General features: G+C 40.4%; 1 protein-coding gene and 1 long non-coding RNA gene across 8 annotated transcripts in view; one reads left to right on the plus strand and one right to left on the minus strand.

Annotated features, from left to right (window-relative positions):
- Positions 1-25,888, plus strand: part of SEMA5A (semaphorin 5A) — a 449,868-nt gene that overhangs the window by 224,023 nt on the left and 199,957 nt on the right. The window lies entirely within an intron of this gene.
- On the minus strand, positions 11,645-16,241 carry LOC140690007 (uncharacterized). Its single transcript, XR_012065187.1, has 2 exons — positions 16,088-16,241; positions 11,645-11,978 (listed from the first exon to the last, which is right to left on the minus strand). It is a non-coding gene; the product is annotated as an uncharacterized lncRNA (long non-coding RNA).

A 25,888-nucleotide genomic window follows, 5' to 3' on the forward strand; every position in this document is an offset into this window, starting at 1 on the left:
GGGCGGGGTACGAGGCGCACTATAGAATGTGTCACTCGGTGTTTTAAGGTATCTTACTTGAGCTTGTCCTGATGTTCTAAACTCTGACTGCACAGACGCTGGTCCCTACCACCAAGGAAACAAGATGTTTTTATATCTTTGAAAAAAATATAATACATACTTGATTATTGAATGCATTCTATTGTGTTGTACCTGCTTTGCTTTTGAATAAACATCCCTGTCCATTTCTGAATTTATGCTTCACTTGCAGCCTCAAACACTAAATTGAAGATGCATGAGTATTTTTCTTAGTCATGGGTATCGTTTAGTTTCAAGAAATGAAGTCAGGAAATTTCTGTAAGTCGATAGCAAACACTGTCTGACAATCACAGGCTGCAGACAAATGGAGAGGTCCATTTCATTTACCTAAAATGCATTTCTACTTCTATTTCAGAAGTGGCCCCAGTACCTGACATAACTGTTGAATGATGAGCATGCTCAAAATTCTTTGGTCTGCTTTCTTTTTCCTTATTTGTGTGCCTCTCCCGAAATGCTGACACAAACAGATAAGCCAATGTACCAGGAAAACCCATTGTTTCAAATTTAAGTAATGAATTTCTTGTTTGGGTGAGGGATTATGCATTCTGGAAGCCCAAGTCTCCCAATTATGTAGGGGCCAAGGAAAAATGAATATCAAGGGAGAAATATAAGTTAAAAAATGTGAATCGCATTGGCCTACCATGCTCTGGAGTGAATGAACTGAAACTCTTGATTTGGTGGCTCTTTAACATGTGAGCCATTTGTCATCCTGAATTTATTAGACAGAGTAACTATATGCCCATCAAACTCTCCTTCTGCTATTCTTCCTGAGTAGCTAACCTTTTAGGGTTTATGTGTTATTTCTTCATTAAGTCACAATATTTAATCTGTTTGCATCATTTCTTACTAATCTGGGGACTACTCAGCATCTTTCAAATGATAGGATGTGATGTCTCTTATGGTCTTATGTAGACTGACTGTACAGTTTAGCTCTTGAAGCTCACTCTGTTTTCAAGTTTTGAGGGTATTCAGTTATTGTTTATATATTTTCTGGGGGACATAGAGTCAAATTGGCCACATAGGAGTTCCCTATTAGAAGTAGTCTATTTAATAAGAAAATGGATATGGCTATACATGGAACTGTGTTAATATTTGCAGTACAAAGACCTTGTAAAGTCTTCTGCTGAAAAATTTCAATTATCATTTGAATAAACGAGTACTGAAATCAACAGTAGTCTTAAGGGTTAGCCATCAGTTTCTGGTTTAAGAAAGAGAGAACCCGCATACTGACTTTCCATCCATCAAAACATAGCATTTACATGACAATAAAGGTATATGAAAGGAAAGATTATACGAATGATTATATGAATGCTAGAAATGGAATCATATATATGTATGTATATGTACATGTGTATATGTATATATATGCATATGTGTGTGTATACATATACCCCAAATTTAAAGCTTGTTTGAAAAATAGACTTTTGGAAATTTAGAAAGATACAATAACAGAAAACTGCAATCCAAAGCATGATGGTAAAAGCCGAGATAAAATCAAGACTAATTACTTCAGGTGAATCAGTAATAGCCCAAGAAGTATGATAGGACATTGAAGAAATATCAAGTATTACATTCAATGAGGTTCAAGAAATTATTGCACTTACTCAGTGAGAAATGGAAGATTGAATACTCAGGGTGATCTCAGTCCTTTCCCAGCACATCATTTTGAGTATATAAGACATATTTTTAAATGTTGCAATCCCACAGGAATAAGCAAAATGGGAAAGAAGATAAAACTGTTTCACCTTTAACTAGAGGTTGAGCCTTGAGTTGAATGGCTGCTGCTCAGAAAGAGAACCCAGCAGATATTCTGGCAGTCACACGCAGGTGTAGTCATAAGTTAAAGATTTAATGGGCTTCAGCCACATGGCTAATTTTTCCTTTGAAGATGATTGCCAAAATTTGATGATGCATAAGCCTTGTGGCTAAAGATCTGAACTGAAACAGAGAAGAATGAATCTCCCACGATGTGAAGGGACCAAGGAGCTAAATAGCCATCCGTTTCCTGATGGACCCTGGAACACCTGCCCAAGAAACAAGGATAAATCCAAAATACATTTAATCTCTCCAGGCTGCACCTCAGTCCTGACATCTTGGTCCCTGAATGGATTGAGATAATCGAGCCCTGCCTTCACCCTCCCCACCCATGCCTCAAGTCTGCTCAATGGAAGAACAAAGCACCTCTTTCTGAAGGGAGACTCCCGGGTGGAAGTAGCATGCTCTGAACTCTCCACAGTTCTTCTATCCACAGTAACCAGCATGCAGTAAGATATTCTAGATGTGTGAAAACACAAGATCTCATGATGGATAAATTAGCAAAAAATAGGCAATATAATTAAACTCATAGATGATCAGGTTAGCATAGTTATCAGAAAATGATGTCAAATAACTATAATTAGTATATCCAAAAATGTAGAGGAAAATTTGGACATAATTGATTGAAGAATGGGGAATTTCACCTGTAAATTAGAAGCTATAAAAAGATATCAAATGGACATTCTAAAATTTTAAAGAGGCAAATAATATCTGAAATATAGGATTAAATTAATGATCTTAGCATATTATTTATACTCAAATATTGAACTGGTAGACTTGAAGACAAATTGGCAGAAAATATCTAAACTGAGGTACAGAGAGGCACTAGGGGGAAAATACTTAAAAGTGAGAGACAAAAATGACACATTCAAAACTCTGTCTCACATATGATTTGAGTCTCAAAAGGAGAAGAGAGAGAACAAAGCAGTAGCTGTATTTATAGTAATTATTTCTAAGACTTTTTTAAAAATGATTAAACAAATTCATCAGATTAAGAAATTCAGTAAACCCCAAATATGATAAATAGTATAAAACCACATCTAGACCCATGATAGCCAAACTGATGAAAACCAATGACAAAGAGAAATAGCTTTAAAGTAAACCAGAGAGGGGAGGAAAAAGACACATAATCTTCAATGGAGTGAAAATAAGAATTACAGCTGATTTTTCAACAGAAGCTATGGGGAAACCAGAAGGTAATGGAAGAAGCAGCTAGATGCCCAGATATCCCTCACTGTGTGCAGTGACACAGGTACTCCTGTGTCATACTGAAAGAAAACAGAGGTTTAATTTGGAAGATGAAAAACTTGGAGGTGCATTTGGACTAGGGCATCCAGAAACAGTTTAACTCTCATTTTTAAAAAACACAGAAATTAAGTATAAGTCTGTTGAGTGAGATCCCAACAGCTCTCCACTGAATGTGAAGTGCTCTTCGCATATTTTGTATGGACTTTGAGAATACACTTTTGTTAACTAGAATTTTAAAGTTACTGACATTCGTAGTCACTTCACTACAAAAAATATCACGTCACATAGAGCAACAGGCATTGATGACTACTAGTCTACAAAGCAATTCATGTACCCAGCTCTAGTTTTCTTTACAGTTCCAATTATGAGAATCAGTAGTGAAACAAACTGAACAAGAAACTGGGAGGAAGTAGAGAGAAGTAGTTATCACTAATGTCTTTTGAAATTAGAGAAGCCATTGCATCCATGAAACAAGGAAAAATAAGTGATTCCGTTTATTTAAAAAGGCCTTTGTAGATTATTTTTAAAATATGACTATAAAAATGACATTGCCAATGGAAAGTCAGAAAATAAATTTGACAGAGTCTCCCTGAAAGTTGAACTAAAGACTAGAGAGATGGAAAATGAAGGAATATATGGGAACAGTATATGATTAATATGGTAGAGACTCCAAAACAAAGATGCCAACACAAGAGAGAGTGAGAAAACATTGCCCAGGATGAGGGCAAAGTAGGTAGTTGTGGAATAGTTGTGCTGCAGTTTTCAGGAGCAGGTTAAGCAGATGAAGCGGTTTCAGAACATATCTTTCCAGGAAGATAACAATAATGGAAGACCTGAGGTGTCTGAATATACTTGGAGAAAGTGCAGACTTAAGCTGGGCACTGGGGGACAGATGTGGTAAGTACATAGACAGAGAAACAAGAGACCTGCTGTAGAGTGAAAGTGTTCCCCCAAACTTCAGATGTTGGAACCTAACCCCCAGTATGATGGTGTTTGGAGGTGAGGTCTTGGGAGTTTGACAGGTTACAAGGGCAGAGCCCTCATGAAAGGGATCAGTAACTTCACAAAGGAGACCCCAGAGAGACCCCTTTCCTCTTCTATCACATGGGGCTGCAGCACCATTGTGAACGAGGAATCTTGACCTCACTGGACACTAATATGCCAGCGTCTTGATCTTGGGCTTCCCAGCTTCCAGAACTGTGAGAAATAAATGTGTGTTCTTTGTAAACCACCCAGTCTATTTGGTTACAGCAGCCCGGACAGACTAAGATAAGACCATTATTAACACCAACAGAAAAAAGCAATATTGTTCTGAGGAGCATATCTTATTTCATGGCACGTCTGTGAGTAGCCTCGTTATCCAAGCAGAATTATAATCAATCAATGCTAAGAGATTGGAGTTGGGAGAATGTGTATGTGAGGACGGAGGAGAGCGGTAGGTTGGAAAAGAGCCAGTAAATGATATTTTTAACTGAAACCATCAAGAAACAGCAGTGAAACCATATTATTTAGAGATTTGGAGATAAATGCCAAAATGGACCAGTGAAAGAGTACAACAGTGTATTGACCCCAACGTAGACAGCTTACTTCAGTTTTATGTGTTAAGCCTCATGGATGTCTTTATAAATTAAGTGCATGTTTAACTTCAGTTAAAAAAATAATATAAAGAAGATATTGTACCCATAAAACATGAAGAGGCTGCCATGGGAAAGAGAAATCCATCATCAAGAAAGAATTCATAGAAATAAATATATAATGTCTCAGATACACAATTCATCTAAAAATATGCAAGGAGAAATTAAAGAGTTTCATAAAAATGAAAAAAGGAGATTTTTTTCTCTAAATCACAACAATAACAACTGGAAAGTGGTTAATTATAGGATGGTTGTTTTTATCAGCAGGAAATGTAGAAATACAATTAGAAAGTCTATGGGAAAATAAAGATAAATAATGAATATACAAGAAGAATGTACTGCAAATATAAAACAAATTTGGGATGATGTTTAGTATAAGAAAGTGAAAGCAACAAATGCAGATGGAATGTAAAGACCGCAGTCTTTATTTGTGTATAATTTCTTAGGATTTATTGTAGTTTGGGACACAATCCATTTTCAATAATTGAAAATTTCCCCAACAACTGCTTTTCCTTTTCTAAATGGGATATTTGCTTGATAAATGCTCATCTTCTAACTTCTCTATTTCTTTGGGAATCAGGCTAAAAGCAAGCTTAAGATTTTTAAAATTGACTCCATTTCAAAATATTTTATACAGGATTTCTTAAACTTTGTAATTATCAAGAATTGGTTTTTATTCGTTTGTTTTGAGTCTTCTTAAATAGCCGATCCGAGTTTTACCAATTGGAAACATAAACATGTTGTATAAAGAAACATGTGATTAAAAAAACTACCTTAATGACCTCAGCGTCTACATATTTAAAACTTTTTTCTTTAATTTAGTGGTACCTTTTAATAATGTTTTAGGAGTTTACATGTATGGTGAAGAAATATGAAATTCAGGTATTCCTTCAATTTGATTTTCAAGTTCTTTTCATTTTTATATTTAAGTTATATTTAGTATCTGAAATAAGTAAATTAACCAGTGCTCATCTCTCATTCACCTTTTTATACTTTACTATAATTTTCCAAATTGTCTGCCATATATGTATTATTTTTAGTAACTTCAAAGGCTAATGAATTTAAATAGAGTCATGAAAGAAAAGAAAATAGGCAACATTTTACAACCTGATTTCAAAACTTCTTGCCATATTATCATTAGAGTTTCTAGAGGGGTCCCTTCCTGTCCCTCTCAGCCTGAGCCTAGTAGGAGTCAGAGAGAAAATGCTGAAAGAACGGTTCCTTATCTTCTTTTCCACCATCAGCATGGTTCCCTGCTGTGCTAGTATGTGAGCTTCAGGTCTCTAAACTGCACAGCAGCTGGCTCTGTCGCAGTTCTAAAGCTTCGGCTTTGTCTAGATGTGGTTGACATTAATGTCACGGCAGCTTGGTAACCTGGGATCTGGGATCGTGCTTTTATGATCATTGCGAATCTGCTCTGAGGAACAGCCCAGAATGAATATGAAACAGCCCAGAACAGGACATGAAAATGAGAATGAAATTAAATGGTATGTGCACCACTATCAGTTTCTTAGTCCCACCGTAAAGGTAAAGCAGGTATGAGAGTCCATCTGGCTTATGTGGCTGTTCAAATACATGTAGTTGACCCTTGGACAACATGGGTTTGAAATGTGCACGTTCACCAGGTGTGGATTTTTTTTCAATAAATACGTCCTGCAATACTGCATGATCAGTGGTTGTTTGAATCTGAGAATACAGAACCGTGGATACAGGGGGTTGACTGTAAGGCTATTTGAGGATTTTTGACTGTGTGAGGGTTGGTGCCTCAAACCCCATCTTTCAAGGGTCCACTCTAATGACTTCCTAGTATCTAGAGAATCAACAACAGTAGGGTTAACTGAAAGAGCCCATGTTTTAGCCTTTAAGGGGCACCTGTCACTTGCCTTGCTTGTTTATTTTTCTTCTGTGATTACCAGAACCTCACTCTCTGTGATTCTGGCAGTATCGCCAGTGACATGATGTGGTGGGTTGAAAAACAGCCCCTCAAAAGATGCTGAATCTTTGGAACCTGTGAATGTAGTGAAGTTAGGCAAAAAATGTAGTGAAGTTAGGACTCTTGAGATGGGGAGGTTATCCTGAATTGTACGGGTAAGCCTTAAATGCATTCATAAGTGCACTTTTAAGAGTGAGGCGGAGGGGGGATTTGACACACACATTCAGAGAAGGAACTCACATGAAGATGGAGCAGAGGGAGACTTGAAGAAGTTGTCCCTGAAGACTGGAGTGATGCAACCACAAGCCAAGGAGTATGGCAGCCACCATAAGCTGGATGAGGTAACGAGTTCTCCCCTGGAGCCTCTGGAGGGAGCCTGGCTCTGCTGACACACTGATTTTGATTCAATGATGCTGATTTCTGACTTCTGGTCTCCAAAACTCTTGAGAGAATAAAATTCTATTCACTCAAGCCACCAAATGTATAGCAATTTATTACAGCAGCCATAGGAAAGTAATGCATGTGGCCTCTATTTCTTATATCTTGCAGTCAGGTTGGTGACCCAGGAAGCCAAATAAAAGTATCCCTTCTCTTTGGTCCAGGGCTCTGTAAACAACCTAAGGACAGCTAATTAGTGGCCTTAAAGGACTTTGAAATACGCCCTGAAAGAAACAGGGCTAATCTCTCCTTTGCCATCATGAGCTCAAAGGATGATGTCACCATGGGCTACTTGCAGCCACTTTGTCACTATGTGGTGTCTGTTGAAGAATAAGGCCCAGCAGAGGCTGCCATAACCAGGAATCAACACTGTTGAATTCTTGCGACACATTTGGAATCCCTGGGCTTGTCCACACTTACATCTGATCTGGGTTTCTCATATTGTACTTTCTACTTACATAATATTTTAAAACTTTTGCTTTTGGCTTAAACTAGTTGGAGTTGAGTTTTTATCACTGACACAGTGATAGAAGCAAGTCCTAAGGGCTTGGTTAAAGTGATTTTACTTCTGCCTGCTGTTAATATCAAAACTTCTCAAGACAGATTAGAATGCCAGAGTACGCTTACTTTGAGAAAACTGAGGCTTCTGAATCTGCTGCCTAAAATCTGTCACCCTTTGAGAAAATACACGGTCTTTACAGCGTTGGGTCTGATGCGTATACCGACTGTGATCTCTGTTTAGAAGAAACATTACCATGTTTGAGGGAGTCATTTAGCTATGAGAAACACACTTGGCTTATAAATACAGATCTCAGAGAATCCAATTGGACATCACATTCAAACTGGGCAGTCCTGTTTGTTAGAGAGAATAAAAGTGAAGTCTGAACATACTGTCCTTGTGGTGGTGTATTCACTTCCTAGGGCTGCTGTAACAAAGTGCTGCAAATCTCGTGGCTTAAACCAAGAAAAATGTATTCCCTCACTGTTGTGGAGATCAGAGTCTAAAATCCACACACTTCCTCCGCAGGCTTTGGTGGAGCATCCTTCCTGTCTCTTCCAGCTTCTGGTGACCCGTGAGGAGGTTCTTGGCTTTTTGGTGCATCACTCCAATCTCTCCCTCTTCTTCATAAGGTCCTCTCCGTGTGTCATTGGCTCAAATCTCCCTCACCTTAGAAGGACACTTGTCGTTGGATTTAGGATCCATTTGATAATCTAGGATGATCTCATCTTGAGGTCCTTAACGTAATTGGGTTTGCAAAGATCCTTTCTCCAAATAAGATCCCATTCCCAGGGTCTGGGTAGGTATGTCATTTTTGAGGCCACCTCTCAACCCAGTGCAGGTAGAGTTCAGGGAGTCTTTAGAAGATATCTTTCCAAATTTATGCGTCTTTGCTTCAAAGAGACCTGACCTATTTGTCATGCTCTCAGGCTTCTCCTTGTGTTACGGCTGCAAGATTTTTTTTAAAATGACTATTCCTGTTTCCTCTTTCTCAGGGCTTCTTCACCCCAGCATCATTCACATTTAGGTCTGAAAATTCTTTGTTTTGAGGGGGCTGCCCTGTGCACTGCAGGGTGTAGGATAGGGCAGCAGCCCTGACCTCTGTACACCAAATGCCAGCCCCACCTCGTCTCCCAGTCGTGCCGTCCCCAGACATTGCCTGGTGTCCCCTGGGGGGCAGAGTCGTCCCCACTAGAGAAATACGGCTCTGTACCCACATCGCCCAATGGTGATGATAAGTGTTTTCCGGCAGAAAGGCAAAGAGGTCGGAGAACAGGAAATCGGACAGCACAGAGACCAGTGGAAATCCTGCCTTTCCTGTAGCTGAAGTGGAGGGAATGGCTTTTCTCTGGCAAAACAAGTGGACCAAGGAAACCTGCTCTTCCGACCCTTTTCTGGGGTGGACGTGCCTTTGACGTACAAGAGGTCGATGCCGTCAGAGAGCTTATTTGTCCTAACGCCCATCTCAGCGATACCCTGGAATACGACTCGTTGAGGATGATCACAGCTCAGCTTGGCCTGTTGCACCAGCAGGTGCTGTACGGTGTCCCCGAATCCCTGAGGCCAGTGCGGGAGCGCAGCGTCCCGGGAACACCTTCAGATTCAGCCGCGGGCATTGAGATGGTGGCGCTGCTTACTTTCTGGGTGTTGTTCCAGTGCAGCCGTGTGCCAGGGTGACAGCCTGGGGGCTTGGACTCCTCACCCCAGCTGCTTTCAGGAGCTCCCCTCCTGTTACGTTTCAGCTGCACTCGGGCATGCGTGGTCCAGCCCCCCAAGGGAAAAAGGAAGTGTGAAGCCTTGCTCTTCTCTCTGCCATTCTTGATAATCCCTGCCAAGTTTTCCTTATAAATATTCTTTGGCTTTTTATAGCTTGAGTTAGGAGAGCAAAGTGTTTCGAAGTTATGGCCTTCGTCCCAAAACCTGTTTAAATGACAGGCGTTGACAGATGATGAAATTCTGCGAAAGGCTATGCCTAAGGGGAAGCTTAAAGTTGGCACCTGAGCCCCGCCCTGCCAAGGTCGACTAGGGTCATCGCCGGTGACACTCTTCTGCCCATTTCTCCCCCTCACTGCCCTCCCTCCCCATTCCGTCAGCCAGCTCCCAGCCCGAGACAGACCTGATGCTCATGCAAGGCCTGCTTGGAGAAAGTCCCCAGGGCAAGATGGACATTAATTAACCATTCCCAACTTTCCTGCCTCCTGAGTGTTGGCCTCGTCTCCGGCTGAATTCAGACCTCCTGTCTGTGTCTCCCCTTGCTGTTTCCCCTGATCAGACCCTCTGCCTTTGTCTATACCCCCTTCACATTGGCTCCTGGCATGTATTCTTTTACCTGCCCCGGTCCATGCCAGGCTGTTTCTTCATGCCAGGACGACTCTCCTGTCCCTGCTCTAACTTGCCATCCTCTGTTCCAGCAGGATGAGACTGGATGGACTAGTGATCTCCAAAGGGCCGTTCAGCTCTCAGATTCTGGGATTTGCACGTTCGTTTGCTGTGGGTGTCCCCTTCTTCTGAACGGTTAAGCTCACCACTGGTGTTTAATTAATATTAAGGATGCAGCAAATCTAGCTCGCTCTGCACCTTTAATGGCCAGTTAGCGGTGGGCTTGGCTTATCAAGCCTGTCCAAGTGGCTGACTGAAGAGATCCCGTGCTCCTAACAGCTCCATAAGGCAGGTTATTTACTTAGGCTAATGGCTTCCACTCAACAGTGGGCAGAGCAAAGACTGTGAGAGCTCATTACTAAAATATTATGGTAATGGTTTGAAAACCATCCAACAATGGGGCCATTTCAAAGTGTTTGAATATGACTCTCCTTTTTTTTTTTTAAACTAAAGATGTCACTTTGCATATGTAAAGCGGCAAAACAGTTAGCTACTATCACAGTCTTGAAAAAGAAACTGAATCAGAGATATTTTCCTTTAAAAGCCTTGCTCAAAATTCTGTGCCAAACAGAAAACAGAATTCTTAGTTAATAGTCTTTTAAAAATGGAATCAGTACAGCAGTAAAAAATGAAACTATGTAAATACTTTTTATTATTTATATACTTTTGCTTATTTGAAAGAACTTTTCAAAAGCCTTTCCAGAAAAAGACTGTATTGTGATGCTTTGATTCTAAGCATCTCGTCAGTTTACTAAGGCTGCCGGAAACAGACGAACACAAACCGAGTGTTTTAAACAACAGGAATCCATTACCTCATGGGTCTGGAGCCCAGAAATCTGAAATCAAGGTGTCAGCAGGGCAGTGCTCTCCCTGCAGGCACCAGGGGAGGTCCTTCTTTGCTTCTTCCAGCCTCTGGTGTTTGCACCAGTCCTTGGCCTTCCCTGGCTTGGAGCTGTCACCCCAGCCACGTGGCCACCTTCTCCCTGTGTGACTTCACGTCAGCTTCCCTCTGGGCTTATCCATCTCAGTGTCCAAATGTCCCCTTTTCATAGGACGCCAGTAATACTGGATTAGGGACGACCGTAGTGACCTCATCAGAACTTGATCACTTCTATAAAAACCTCACTTCCAAGTCAGATCACATTCTGAGGTACTGGGGGTTAGGATTTCAACATATCTTTTTTGCAGGGGGAGGGGGACACCATTCAACCTTTAGCAATGTCAGTGTCATTTTTAATGAAAGATGACATTTTGGTCACCCAAATTTATATCTATATATTATTTATTTACTTTAAATTTTTATTTATTTTTAATACCTTTATTGTGGTATGGTTCCTACAAACTACACATATTTCAGATGTACAATTTGATGAATTTTGATAGATGTATATGCCTATGACACCACCACCAGTCAAGATAGCCAGCATTTCCTTTACTCCCCAAGAGGTGTATATATATTCTTTAATCCCGCATGTGGATGTGCACACACGTGCGCATGTGTGTATATGTGCACACACAAGTAAATAGATAACCCCCTCCAGTGGAATAGTTTAGTTGATGGTACGGAATTTAGAAAAGAAGTATTTTTTAAGTTGAATTAGTCACTTTACAACATTTGGCTGTTATTAGATATTTTTAGTAATCACCATGCCACCTCGTTTTTCATCTCTTTCCCACAGCCCCTTCGCTTCTTTATAGTGGAGCATCCAGTGATGCTGGTTGTCGTCTGTGACAGTTCACTGCCGTTCTTTGCCCATCACATATGGTTTCCATTGCGTTGTCTTCCAGAGGGAGATCCTGAAGCTTCTGCCATAACTCACTTTAAGCTCCTTGAGGAGAGGAGGGTGCTTTCACATGTTTTTTGAGACCACGCTGTTGGGAGCATGATGTCTGACTGTTTTCCCTGCCCCTTCTCTCCCTTTCCTGCCCAATACAGTTGCCATCTGTAGCAATCCTGAAATATAGAAATTATAAAATATTTTGGAGGCATTATTTCATAAGTTAATCCTGAAATTTAAAACTCCTAAGGTTTTACATCTAGAGCAGGTTACTTTCTGTACAATGTTGTACATTTATATTTGATCAGAGACTTTCTAAAATGCAGATTTCCCTTTGCAATTAGAAAAAAACAAGCAAATTAACCTTAAGCATGAAAGTTATCAAATGTAAAAATAAAAAAAATTAGGCATTATAAAGATCTGGCCAAGCACATAATATTATGTGATGCCTTTTGGCGACTGAGTATAAAATGGAATTACATACAACCATAAATGTAAATGTGTTCCCTGAGTCAAAAAATAATTTGTGACTTATTTACCCTGGTAAATAGAGATTTTACACTGATGGCTTTTTTTTTAATTAGCTTTGCATGTGTGAGTCAAAGTGTTGCTCTAATAAAAGGTGACTTTTTTCTCCAAGAAAAACGTTATTAAAATGGCCCTTGTCATTGTGAAGCATGATTGAGGCAAATATATATGATCTTGAACTCATTGATCACTGTCAGCTACACAGGAAGAGACGAAGAGTGTTTAGAGAAAAGAAGATTCATGATCAGGAACGGTAAACTTGGAAAGATAGTTTATGCTTGAAATAAATTGGAAAGGAGGGGAAAAGGTGATTCACCATGAACAAAACCCTTTGGTACCTGGCATGGATGCCATAAGTAAATTGCTGGTGTAATTATTTAATGTCTTATTGTAGCATTGTTATCTTCCTATAAATGTAAATATTATTTTTTACTTTTTTATTAGGTCTTAAGTTAATTTTCAAGCCCCAAATTATTAGTTTTTTTTCCAATAGCATTCAAAGTGGGAGTGAACTCTACCAAAAAAAAAAAAAAAGATCACATTATTTGCTAATAAATACATTTGTGGAAAGTACTATTTTTCACATAGAGCACAAAGACTTTTCTATTTTCATGCAAAATGTGTATTTCATAGTTATAGCATAGTTACATCACATACATGCAGCCTTTTGCTTGGAGAGCTCTGTATTCATTTATCAATAGCTTTTTTAAGAAAGAAAACTGTTTTAACAGTTTTTGACAAATTTCAGTTTGTCACAGCAGTTTAAATATAGATTCATAGGTTAACCTCCAAAACATGGCAAGTCCATAAATGGAGGTATAGATAGTACATTAATTACACGTTTCATACAGTAGTGACCTTTTTCCTGACCTTCTAAAATAACTGATGTTCATTGGACCTTCTTCCTTCCTCATGTGGGATTCAGCTCTATATTTCCCTGCCCCAATTACATACTCTTAAATTAACACAGTAGCATTTGAAGTTTTAAGGCTTAATTATTATTCATTACATTAAAATACCCTTTAGATGATAAGTAATCATCTGTTTGCTCCACTGGTTGATCAGAGTTGTTATTTGGTGAATAGAAACTATATTTTCTGCTCCTTCTATGTAGACTTGGATCATTGAGTGCTTTTTGGATGAGTACAGTGATTTCCAGTTAGATCTTCCAGATATGAGCAAAGTAATTCTTTGAAGATATTTAACAATATAAAGAGATTAAATTTTCCTGATTCTTGCTGGTATAATGGTGATCTCAGCCACTACTGAGATATTATTAAACATACATCCGTCAGTGTGCTAAGAGCCCAGCATGCACTGAATCTTATCAGGGCTTCTGTTTGATAGGCACCATCTTTATCCTGACTTTGCATTTGAACTTGAACTTGAACTTGAAACTTATTAGTATCGCACATCTCTAACCTTGGTGGACTCCATATTAGACGTCAGACCTCCTGGCTGCAGCCTTCTAACGTAAATACTGATGAGCAGGATAAGGGGAACAGCGACTCCCCTGCTTCCTCACTGCCCATCCCTTTCCCTTTTTACTTCCACGTACAACCCGAACCATTGTAAAAATTCTACCAAGCCCGTGATCCAAACACGCTCTGTGGATTATTTGGGCTCTCATCTCTCTTTGTTCACTTAATTCTAACCCACAAAAGTTAGTTTATTTCCATGCACTGGCTTTTCCAGTAGAATGAGTATTACAAATGCAAGCTAGGACAAGAGGCTCACTGATTTTTTAAACCCATTATTTGAGTGGTTCTCAAATCTGTTAGATCATCAGATTCACTTGAATAGACTTTTAAAGGTGGAAATCCCCAAATCCCTTCCATGCCTACTGAATAAGGATTTAGGGTCAACAAGTTTCCTGCTTCAGAAGAGCATGGGAATGGATCCAAGCACAGGCTGTGAGAATAGGGATCTAAGTATAGAAGTACTAGAAAGCAGCAGGGAGACGAGTGTGAGGAGCTGGGTGTTTGAAGGAGTTGAGGGGATGGAAGGCAGGAAATTCTGCTCTGACTTTATTGGCTTTGAGTGATGGTGAGAGATGGTGAGACTTGAGAGATGGTTTAAAATCAGTGGGGCTAGGAGAGAAAAGAAAGAAGGAGGAAAACAGAGCAAGTGAAGGAATGAGAGAGAAAATGAATGAATGAGTGGATGAATGAATAACTGAAATGTGGACCGTGTAGGTCTGGGAGTGAGGCTAGACTGTCAGCTCATTAGGAAGCCAGTTCCACCCTGAGTTCTCCATGTGAAAGAAGAGCCAGTGATCTGGTCTGCTCTGTCAGGGAAGTGTTAGGAGTCCACGGTCCCTGGACAAGCAGATGACAGGTGCAGGGTTTGGAGTTCTGAGAGGTCAAGCTGATCAGCTGGTCTGTGGATCTATGAAGAGCTTTTTGCCAAGGTACCTGGACAGCACTGAGTATTTGGATATGCCAAGTGGGGAGTTTGGCACCAATAGTTAATGACATGAAAGAGGCATAATGTCAATTCTTGTATGAGGAACAGCAGGAATAATTCAGGAGAGAACAGAAGGATGGGTTTCAGTGTCCGTCTCATGGTGTCTGGCCCAGCCCAAGAGTCTGCTGCCCCTCTTTGGGGCAGCTTTGCTGATGTTGTTGGAGGATATCTCATGCATATGTGTGATTCCCCAAAGTGATGCTGGTAGCACGTGCTGAGGCTTTTTTGCCGGTTATTCCTTCCATGACCCCAAAGAATCATGCCACTTCCAGCCTCAAATGCTGAGCAGCTACAGTGGAGCTGAGCTGGGTGGTGATCAGAGGGCCCCCATGTCACAGATGTAGAGCGGCACGCCCACGTGCCATCTGGCCACATTTCAGAGACAAATAGGCAAGATTTGATGATTAGGCACTGCTGTGGGTGATCTGAGCTTCTGTTCCCCATTTTATTTTCTTGTCTCTCAAGATATAAAATGTGATATATGATATATATGATTAATTAAATGCCCACATTTCCCCAAACCACTTATACCTCTGTTGGCACCACTTATACCTCTGTTGGCACAGGTACTACCAGGTGATGTCAGAGAGGGTGGAATATATAGACTGTAATTATGGTTTGCAAATCAAGGAACCACTTGCTCTTCATTTCTTTTCTCTTTAGAGAGAAGTGTAGAGCTAACACAGTTGGTTAATGTAGAGCTAACATAGACACCAACAGCATTCATCTTTTGATTGTTAGATTGATTTTTGCAAAATATACCAGCATCCCCTCCCTCTCCACCTGAATATCAATGACTGGTTTGGGTTAACAGTTTCTTAATTCTGACTGCTGGTGTAGCATGGCTGAACTAGGCATAAGGCAGATCAATAATTGATCTAAATAAATCTAAATTTGGAGGAGGAGAGAAAAGTGGAAAAAGAAGTTAGATGAACAAATGGTACAGGAGAAGCAGACATGGAAGAAAAATGCTATAGATGTGACCAACTGAGGTCAAGCATGGTGTTAAATTTAATGAGAGGCATTAGATTTATTATTATTATTGCAAAAAAAAAAAACAGCAATTAACCAATTGTCCATACCGTGAGTATAAAACGGCTGGATGTTGGCAACTGTGGGTTTAAAAATACAAGTTTGTGTTTCTTCCGTGATAAGTTTCTCTTGCAATTTAAAATTAGAGAAAGTTTTTTTTTTCTATGCCTCTGGAAGTGAGATGGAAAGAATGGCTTCATAAACCCTTAAGAAATCAAAGATATTTAATGAAGACATTTTCTTGGAAGGAAGCAATTACCTGGATGGCTTTGAGGCTCTCATTTCAAGCTTTAAAGAAACAGAAATTCTGAAGTAAAATCATATTGACAGGTAGGTGTCAGGTGCTGACTCTGTGCCCTGCCTTTTGGCAGGAACGAAAGGGACATGAGAACTCAGTAGAAGCTTATGTTCTGGTTGACAAGATAACATTTATTCCCCTGAAAAGTTAATAGTGATAGTGGTAGTGTCATCCTGGGCCCTCTGTGATTCAGTGCCAGTTTGTGACATCAGACAGGCTAGAGGAACTCAGGGCAGGTCCACAGGGTCATTGATCCTGGCCAGAGATGGTCAGAGCCAACAAGCACAGCTCTGTCTCCTTCCACACCAAGGTTTCCTGCACTGTTGATATTTTGGGCCAGAGGATGCTTTCTTGTGGTGGGGTGGAGGGGCTGTCTGTACATGCCTGCGTCCTCCCCCCGAGTTATGACAACCAAAACATCCCCAGACATTTCCATATGTTCCCTGGAGCAGGAGGGGGACAACATTGCTCCCAGTTGAGAGCCACTGGTAGACACTAACAGTGATTGCTTAGCATTTGGAATTGCTCACACGATACAGGCAGTTGAAGACTCATTATATTACCCAGGAGATTCAAGTATTTTTCCATGCTGGTTTTTGTTTAATAAAGTACCATGAAAACTGTTCAAACTTACAAATAATTCTAGAGTAGTTAATCTTCCTATAAATTCAGCAAAGTTATCTGGCATTTCATCTACAACTGTGTTAGTGCCTTGCGGCAATGTAAAGAGAGTTTTGGAAAAGATTCTCCGAGGTGTGTGCCCTTGGGCAAGTTACTGAAACTCACCGTGTCTCAGTTTCCTCTTTGGAATAATCCTAATGCCCTCCTCGGGTTTTTTTGCTGAGTTAATGCAGATAACAGTCTGTGCAAGCAGCCTGGCATGTCATTAACACTGACATTGATGTCACTTTCGGTTTATGGTTGTAATTGTGAACTTTGCGAATCAAGGCTGTACTATTAACTGCTATATTTTAAGATCAAGACCATAAATGGATTGGGAGAGTCACAGAATGTATTTGTAAATTTGAAGCAAAAGGCATTTGCTAAGGGAGAAGGGGGCTTAAACGCTGCATCCATTTAAAAACGTTATTTTCATGTTTGGCGTCTTCTGAGAGCCACTACGGTCCCCACTCCAGGTGTGGTTCTGCCCAGCCTGGGCGGGCTGGTGAAACACAGCCTGTCTCCAGTGCTGCGGGCTGAGCGCCGACCCCACGGGAGGGTGAGCTTGGCCTGTGCACCTGGGACGAGGAGGGCGGGGGTCCCTTCTGGACACCCGGAGTGGTGGCAGAATAATTATTCCTTGCTTCGATTGGCTATTGATTGCTGCCTAAAACTACTGAAAAACGTAGTGGTTTAAAATGACTGTTTTATGTTGCTTACAACTTTGTGAATCAGGATCCAGAAACCTTGGTTGGAATGTCTGATCGTCATGGCATCAGACGGAGGCAGCTGGGACTGGAAGTTCTTACTCAGGCTGGTGCATCCGTGCGTCGCTTGTCTGCACGTCACTGCTCCTTGGGTTCTCTCTCTCCTCTCCCTCCTCCTCCCCCTCCTCCTTTCTCTTCCTTCTCCCTCCTCCCCTTTCCCCCTTTCTTCTTCTCTTCCTCCTTTTTCTTCTCCCTCTTCTTGTCTCTCCCTCCCTCTCTCGCCCCCACCCCCCACACTTCTCATCTACCGCCCTTGTCATTTCACCCCCCATGGCCCCGCCCACTGCGCTCAGGACAGCCCTACTTCTGACAGGGCATCTGGCTCCAGGAGGCAGGAAGCCGGCCCCCAGGCCAGTTAAGGCTGAGCAGGGAACTAGCAAGGACAGGATCACTTCTGTCCTGTTCCGTTGCTCAAAGCAGTCACAGGCCTGTAAGGATTCCGAGTGGTGGAGAACTGGACTCCAGTTCTGGACGGGGATCTGCAGGTCACGTGACAGAAGGGCCTGTGGAGGGAGACCCTGCAGGGCCATCTGTGGAGCACACAGTCTGCCACGCCCTGTGTCTATGACTTCACCTCCCATAGATTCTGACCCCATTGACCAAGAGTCTTCATTTTTAACAATGACAAAAAAGCAGTGATTTCAAAAATGGATGAGAAGAAATCCTAGAATTTCTGTTTCTATTATTCTTACACAAAAGTAAGCAGCGTAATATTTACTTATAGTAATATGCAGGTTGATGCAGGTGCCCTGGCTCTTTCAATATTTCAAGCTGCTGACACACGTCAGAGTCAATTTCAGGAGTATACTGAGGGAATCAGGGACAAATGGGGAAGGATTTTGGTTTACAAGTGCCAGTAAACTGGATTTTTGCCATATGTTATCTGTGTGGTAGGATCTTCATAATGTTCTGTTATGAAGTGTTGGGGACTGTTGCTTTGTGTTTCATAGAGACGTTCTGAAGTATTTAGTGGCAACATATTTTTTCAATTTTCATACTAACATATTAAAGATTGATCAAACTTAACATATATACATATATGTATACACAAATATATGAATGTGTGTCCATCCAGCCATCCAGCCATCCATCCATCCTTTTTTAAGAGAGAAGTGGTCCCCTTTGCTGAACTTTGTGATTTTCGATAGTGTGATAAATAGGATGTTTTGGGTAAAAATATAATCTTTTTATTTCAAGAATGAGTGAAACAGAATCAGTTTTTTAAAAAATTTATGCAATGGAAAACTGATTTTTTTTTTTTGGAGTAGTTCTACTTTTTTTTGTCACTGCTATTAATGATATGAGTGTCTCTGTCAGAGCATTTCCTGAAGGGGACTCAGCCAAGCCTGACTGGAGCAGAGCCAAGGAGGGGGCCAGTGACCCCCGGAGCCAGGAGGTCTGGGGTCTGCATCCTCCACCTTGGAAAACTGATTTTTTCAATCAGACGCTTTGAAATACTTCCATCTTTACATGAATTTGTTGTTGAAAATGAAATAAAGTGTCACTATAATAATGGCTTTATCCATGCTTTAGATTTGGAAATTTAGAAAATTCTTTTTAAAGCATTCTTACAGATACTTCTAAGATACTTTTAAGTTTTGTAAAACTTTCAAGTGGAGGGTTTTAGTGCTCATTTAAAACTTTTCTTATGAATTTTCAAGCAGGAGATTTTGACATCAGTGAGGATGGAAAAGTACTAGACAAGTTTCAACAAAACATCATCTAATCAGAAGATGGGTTTGAAAAAAATAGTAAATCAAAATTTAGTTAAGAATAGTCAAGGATTTGACTATTGGATTTGCATGTCTGTCTGAGGTGTCTACTTTATAACTGTTTTAAACTAAAAATCTAAATAAACTGAATGTAAATACAGATTCTCTAAACAGAGTTTTAAATCACTATATCATAAATTATTGTACCAAGATTTAGAAAAACTTATTCAATTAAAATATAATGTTTCTTCTATAATATCTTTCATTATATCTTTATGTAATTCTTTTAAAATGTAATGAAAATATACATATACACATGCACAGTTGTATGTGCATTTAATATTTAAATGATGAAATATACATGGATAGAGAGTAAACGTCAAAAGTTTTACTGATAAGAGAATATGAGCAAAACATTTGGGAAATACTGGTAGAGTCATGTTAAAGATGCTTTACAAATACCACATACTGGTGTCTAACAAGCTTAATCAATTGATTACAGTATTATTTCAGGTAGAATTCTCTTTCCAGCAGAAAGCCATTTAATTAAAAAATATTTTTTAGACAACAAAAATTTTGTTTGGAGAACATAATTAAATGTTCTCTACTTTTTCTTCTGTCATTTTTACTTCTTTTCAGATATTACATGACATGAATGAGATCTAGTTTAAAACTTGTGAATTCCCTACTGCCAGGTTAACTGTAGTCTCATCAAGACAACTTTTTGGTTCCAGCTACTTTATTATGCAACCCATTTTTGATAAATTGTTTTTTAGTTTAATGTTGGAAAAAAGAATCACTCTTCGTCTTATCTTGGTTTTAGAAAATAAATTTCATTTGTGAGATTTTATTTGCTCGAAAAACAGACACCACTGAGAATGGCTTCACATTTATTTTCTCCTGTTTCTTCACCCGTGAAAGAACATGTACCTGTGCTGGGCACCTTCTCTTGCCCCTCCCAGTGTGCTTTTCCCTTCTCCAGTGGGCCCTGCTGCATGGACTATTTCCATACTCCTGTGCCTTCAAGCACCTGGTTGGATGGGGCCCGTGGAGAGAAGTCACATGGAACTTTGTCAGAGAGGAGGGGGAGACTAGGGTTATCACTCCCTTCACTTGCCTCCATAGGGTCACCTTGGACTGGCTGTGGCTCTTGACCAAAGATCAGCTTCCCAAGGACTCAGATTACAGTGCTCTGTGCTGCCTGGCTCTCTTTTTATGGTGCTGGTCCTCTCTCATCATCCATCTGGACACCCTAGTAGCCACTGGGGACTCGTGTTTCCACCTACTCACTTGTATTTTTATCTATAGTTCTATTAATCTTTCCTACAATTACCTTCTGTTATGATGCATTTCTTATAGGACCCTTGGTTAATAAAGTATCCTATAAAGGTACTTGAGGATTTTCCCAGGTTTTAGAAGTATTTCACTTTGATGTAAGAACCCAGTGTATGTGCCCTGTGTTTCTTTTCAGTTGGCCTTGTATCATCTACTAGTTTTCTCCATCCATCAGTGGTTCTGAAGAGACATTTTCAGAATCCACATGTTTAATTGAGGTTGACTGAATAGGACGGCATTTACATTGTTTAAGTTAAATTTTGAGGCAAAAAGATTTTCAAAGTGCTTCATCATATTTAATAAATGGAAAAGTTAGCAGTTTTTTTTCCTGTAAAGGACCAGATAGTGAATTTGGATGTTTTGCAGTCCATGTGATCTCTGGTGCGATGAATCAGCTCTCTGCCACTGTGGTGCAAAACCAGCCTCAGACAAGGTGTGAATGAATAGAGATGGTTGTATAAATAAAACTTTATTTATAATAATAGGTGGACCAGATTGGCCTGCTAGCTGTGGTTTGCTAATTTCTGAACTCAGGTTACACAGTGTTGGGAAATGGATATCATTTCTTTCAAAAGCATAGAGTTTTTAAGGGCATATAAATTATAAACTTCATGGAGATTCCTCAAAAGACTAGGAACAGACTTACCACATGACCCAGTCATCCCGCTCCTGGGCATGTATCCAGAAGGAACCCTACTTCAGAATGACACCTGCACCCCAATGTTCATAGCAGTATTATTTACAATAGCTAAGACATGGAGACAGCCTAAATGTCCATCAACAGATGACTGGATAAAGAAGATGTGGTATATTTATACAATGAAATACTGTTCAGCCATAAAAACTGACAACATAATGCAATTTGCAGCAACATGGATGTTCCTGGAGAAAGTTATTCTAAGTGAAGTAAGCCAGAAAGATAAAGAAAAATACCATATAAGATTGCTCATGTGTAGAATCTAAAAAAAAAGAAGAACATAAATACAAAACAGAAACAGACTCAAAGACATAGAATACAAACTTGTGGTTGCCAAGGGAGTGGGGAGTGGGAAGGGACGGACTGGGATTTCAAAATTGGTAGGTATTGACTGACATACATAATAGATAAACAAGATTATACTGTATCGCACAGGGAAATATATACAAGATCTTGTGGTAGCTCACAGCGAAAAAAATGTGACAGTGAATATATGTGTGTTCATGTATAACTGAAAAATTGTGCTGTACAGTGGAATTTGACACAACATTGTAAAAAAGTAAAAAAAAATTAAAATTAAAAATAAATGAATGCAAAAAATAATAATAATAAATAAATAATTCCTCAAAAAAAAATCTTTACCATGGAAGAAATTATCTATCTTTGCCATTTAAATTATTATTTAAATTCTATTTAGGGAAAACTCCTAGTTACATTCACCTAAAAATAATTACAGTGTACAAAGAAATACTTGGCTGTTAAGATCTACATATGTATAAAAAGAACTTGGGTGTCTAGTCTGTGAACTGAATAATATTTAGTGTGTTGTATGAAACCTAAAAATAGTCTTTGATACTTTTGCTGATTCTGCAACCACCTAACAGATATTTAATTAACTTGGCAAATGTTGGTATTTTTCAGATCATGCTGCTAAGTTAATATAAAAATGAACACCCCTGTTCATTTCATATGGGGGGTGCACATGTGTTTGTACCTGTGTGCACATTTGCCTGTCTTGGTATGAAATGGAGGTGGATGAGGGAACAGGAAAACGGGTCACTGACCCGTTAGTTCCTGGTCTTCTGCGCTGCTGGCCTCTCGGGGTGTGTGCTGTCTCTTCCACAGTGTAGGGTGCGTGGAGAACAGAAGCAATGGGCTGAAATTGGTTGTGAATGTTTTGACAGCAACTGAAAAAGGGGAACGTGTTCAAAAATCAAAGGTTCCAAAGTGAGCACAGGGCCAGGATGCCGGAGGGCTCTGGCCCCAGACAGGTCTCCAGAGGCTCTCATTTGTCTTATCAAGTATTATTTCCTTCTATGCTGGTTAGCTTTAGTTCCCATATTAGCAGACAGCAGTTTACTGTTTTTCAGTCTTAATTGTGTGTGTGTGTGTGTGTGTGTGTAAGAGAGAGAAGGAGAATGTTCAAATACAAACATTCGAATAAATGACATATGAAAGCAAAAGACTAAGGAATCCCTTACTCCGAGTGGAATGGATTGATGGCCCGTGCGTGGTCCAACCAGCTACGACCAGGAAGCAGACTCAGTAAGACTGTGTCTTTTGGGGCCGCTCCTTGAAGAGGTGCCTCCCTAGCAGTGAGCATGGTGATTTGAGGAGAAAAACCGCAAATGTCTACTCCATTGCCCAAAGCAGTATGTGAGAATTCCAACCAGGCTGCAGAGAAGGAGTGCTTACCCTACTTAACATAGTAGACTGGGCGATGGAAAGAAGAATGGGGGCGGGCACCAGCATTTGTGGAGAATAAAGCTGTCAGTAAAATGGTAGGGAAAACCATTCCCTACAATTTTTTTTGTTGTTGTTAAATCAGCTCTTTAAGCATTGTAAAGATTTGAAAATTCGACCTTACATGGATGCAACCATGTGAGGGTAACCTACCAACATGAAACACTGGTGTATTTTCAAATATAGCCTCATGAGAGAGCTCTTTGTAGTCTCTTTTTATTTTTTTATTTTATATATTTCATTGAAGTTCAGTCAGTTACAGTGTGTCAGTTTCTGGTGTACAGCACAGTGTCCCAGTCATGCATATACATACATACATACATACATACATACATACATACATACATACATACATAGAGAGAGAATTTAGCACCTTAATTTAGCACCTGTATTTTGTCAAGGTGGTGGAACAAATCCCTAGTATTCTTGGAAGCTTTCTACAGAGAGAAATATCATTAATGTAGTGCTATAGAAGATTCGCCTCAAAGCTCATATCTCCTGTCTCAATTTTCTTGGAAGCATCCGTTTTGTTTTGATAGTATTTTTTCCACTCCCCACGAAGCAGCCCCCAGCAGAACATGTGGGTCATGATTCATCCACAGGTGAGAAGAGAGCTCTGAGACCTCCCTGGGAGAATGCTGTTCACCGCTGCTCCCGGGAGCAGCCCTCCAGGCATCAAAGGGCACCATCACCGTTTGGCAGAGAGGTGGATCAGGCATCTGGAAACAGCTGTTGTGGAAACTTGCGGGCTGATGTTTAAGTTTGGCTTAGAGAAGAACTGAGCCTGGCTGATTCTGAGTCTCATGATTCATAGCTTTAACTGGGCGACTATGGCTTGAGTTAAAGGATGTGTTTAATTTGGACATTAATATGCTGAGGGACTAAGTAAGGAGTTCCTTGTTAATCCCGTGCTGCTTTGGGGGAGGAAGAGCTCTGAGCATTTTTGGCCTTTCAAGCTGACTCCCAGAGGCCGCCGTCTTGGCTGGTTCCCAGCTCAGTGACTGATGCTTGGGATGCCCTCCAAGATAGTTTGCAGAATCCAGCCCCACAGGATGGAGTTAGGTTAGCTGCATCCTGGAGCACAAGCATTTTGTGGGCAGGGACATTTTCTAACAAGAGATGCTCAGCATTCTTACTCGAGGGAAAGGCGTCTTAGGCAGTGGATGGGGGGAAAGGAGCCTGTGCAATGGGGTGTAAATGCTTCTAATTAAAGGGAAGGGGCTTGGGAAGTGCTGGAGGCGTGAGGAATTTAGCACACAACCGCAGATGTTTCCTTCTGCCTTCCTCTACTTTGGAGTTATTATTAGACTAGAGTTAATAGAAAACGCGAGCTGTCTTGCAGGGCTGGCTGCCCCAGACTGGCAGAGGGTGTCTGCCTGGCGGAGGGGAGAGCTGTCTTCCGGGCTGTCATCACGTTTCCTGAGGCTTGGCTGTGAGGACTGCTCCTTCCCTCCCGCAGTGCTGGAGCAGAGCTGTAATTGAAGCCACGTGTCCTGTGTTGGCACAAGGAACGCTATTTATTAAAGCATATCCGTTTTGTACCGGTGGCTCCTTCCAGCCGAAAACCCCAAGAACAAGTAAAAAGGCTGCTCTTCATTTTACATAAAAGCATTCCAGGCTCACACTAGCCCATGATCAGGGAGTCTGTTCCACTTCTGATTTCCTTAAAATTTTACCCTAAGAAAGAGTTCTTGAGTTAAAAAATAAAGGGGAAAAAAATTCCATCATTAGTGATTGTCAATAATAATGGGTATATGGTGTCTAATTTGAATCAACTCAATCTGTCATAAAAAAGGAATGAAAGTAATTATATTCTGGTCTTTCCGTATTCGCAGGCGCAGTGCTAACTCCCATATGGCCGCTTTCTCTACATAATTCATTCAGGATGTGTCTACACTGATACTTTTCAAGCAAGCAAATCTAGATTTGAGTTTACATTATGAAAATGAAGGTCTTTTGCTTTCCCCTTGTCACTATTAATTTCTTTCCGAATTCTATATTAGCTACTGTTTTATGGTCTCCTGAAAATGATTGCCTGGCTAGATGTGCGTTACAGTGTGCTTTCATTGGGACTTGGAGTATTCAATCAGGAAAACAGATTTTGATACAGACAAAATCATTACATACATATTTTGTAGTAAAACCATAGATCTATGTGCATTAAGGTGCATTATAATTAATCCCATGCACCCCACGTTCTGTGCTGGATACTTTGACCATGGAAATGAGGTGAAGTTTGAGCACTCTTTGAGGTTAAGGGGCAGCTGGGGGAACCACTTGGGGGTGGTCCCTGGAAAGAGAGGGATGCCTGAGGTTACATGTGTTCTTTGTAGCAATGAGCATATCCAGGACAGTAGCTTACAACTTGCCTGTGTTGGATGATTTGGTTAAAGATAAGTTGTCAAGGGCAAGGAGGCAAAGTACCTAGTTTTCCCAGCTGAATAGTGTGGTAGAGGGAATTCTAAGATGGCTCCCAGCATTCTGCCCTCGGTGGAACTTACCCTATCTAATCCTGTCTTGTTGAGAGTGGGCAGCACTGTTAATATAATGGGGTTCACGTCCATGATCAGGTTACCTTATATGGTAAAGGGATTTTGCCAATATAATTAACACTAATCAGTTGAGTATAAGTTAATGAAAAGGGAGATTATTCTAGGTGGACTTGGCCTAACCATGAGCTCCCTTAAAAGGGACTCCAAGGAGCACCAGATGCTCTGCTGTTGACCTTGGAGAGGCAAACTCCCTTCTGTGTTGTGGAGAGGACCACATGGCAAAGGGTGATGAGCAGCCCCTGGGAGCAGAGCACTTCAGTCCTATAACCACAAGGAACTGAATTTTGCCACAGCTA

The sequence above is a fragment of the Vicugna pacos genome, chromosome 3, assembly GCF_048564905.1.
Source record: "Vicugna pacos chromosome 3, VicPac4, whole genome shotgun sequence".
Lineage (NCBI taxonomy): Eukaryota > Metazoa > Chordata > Mammalia > Artiodactyla > Camelidae > Vicugna > Vicugna pacos.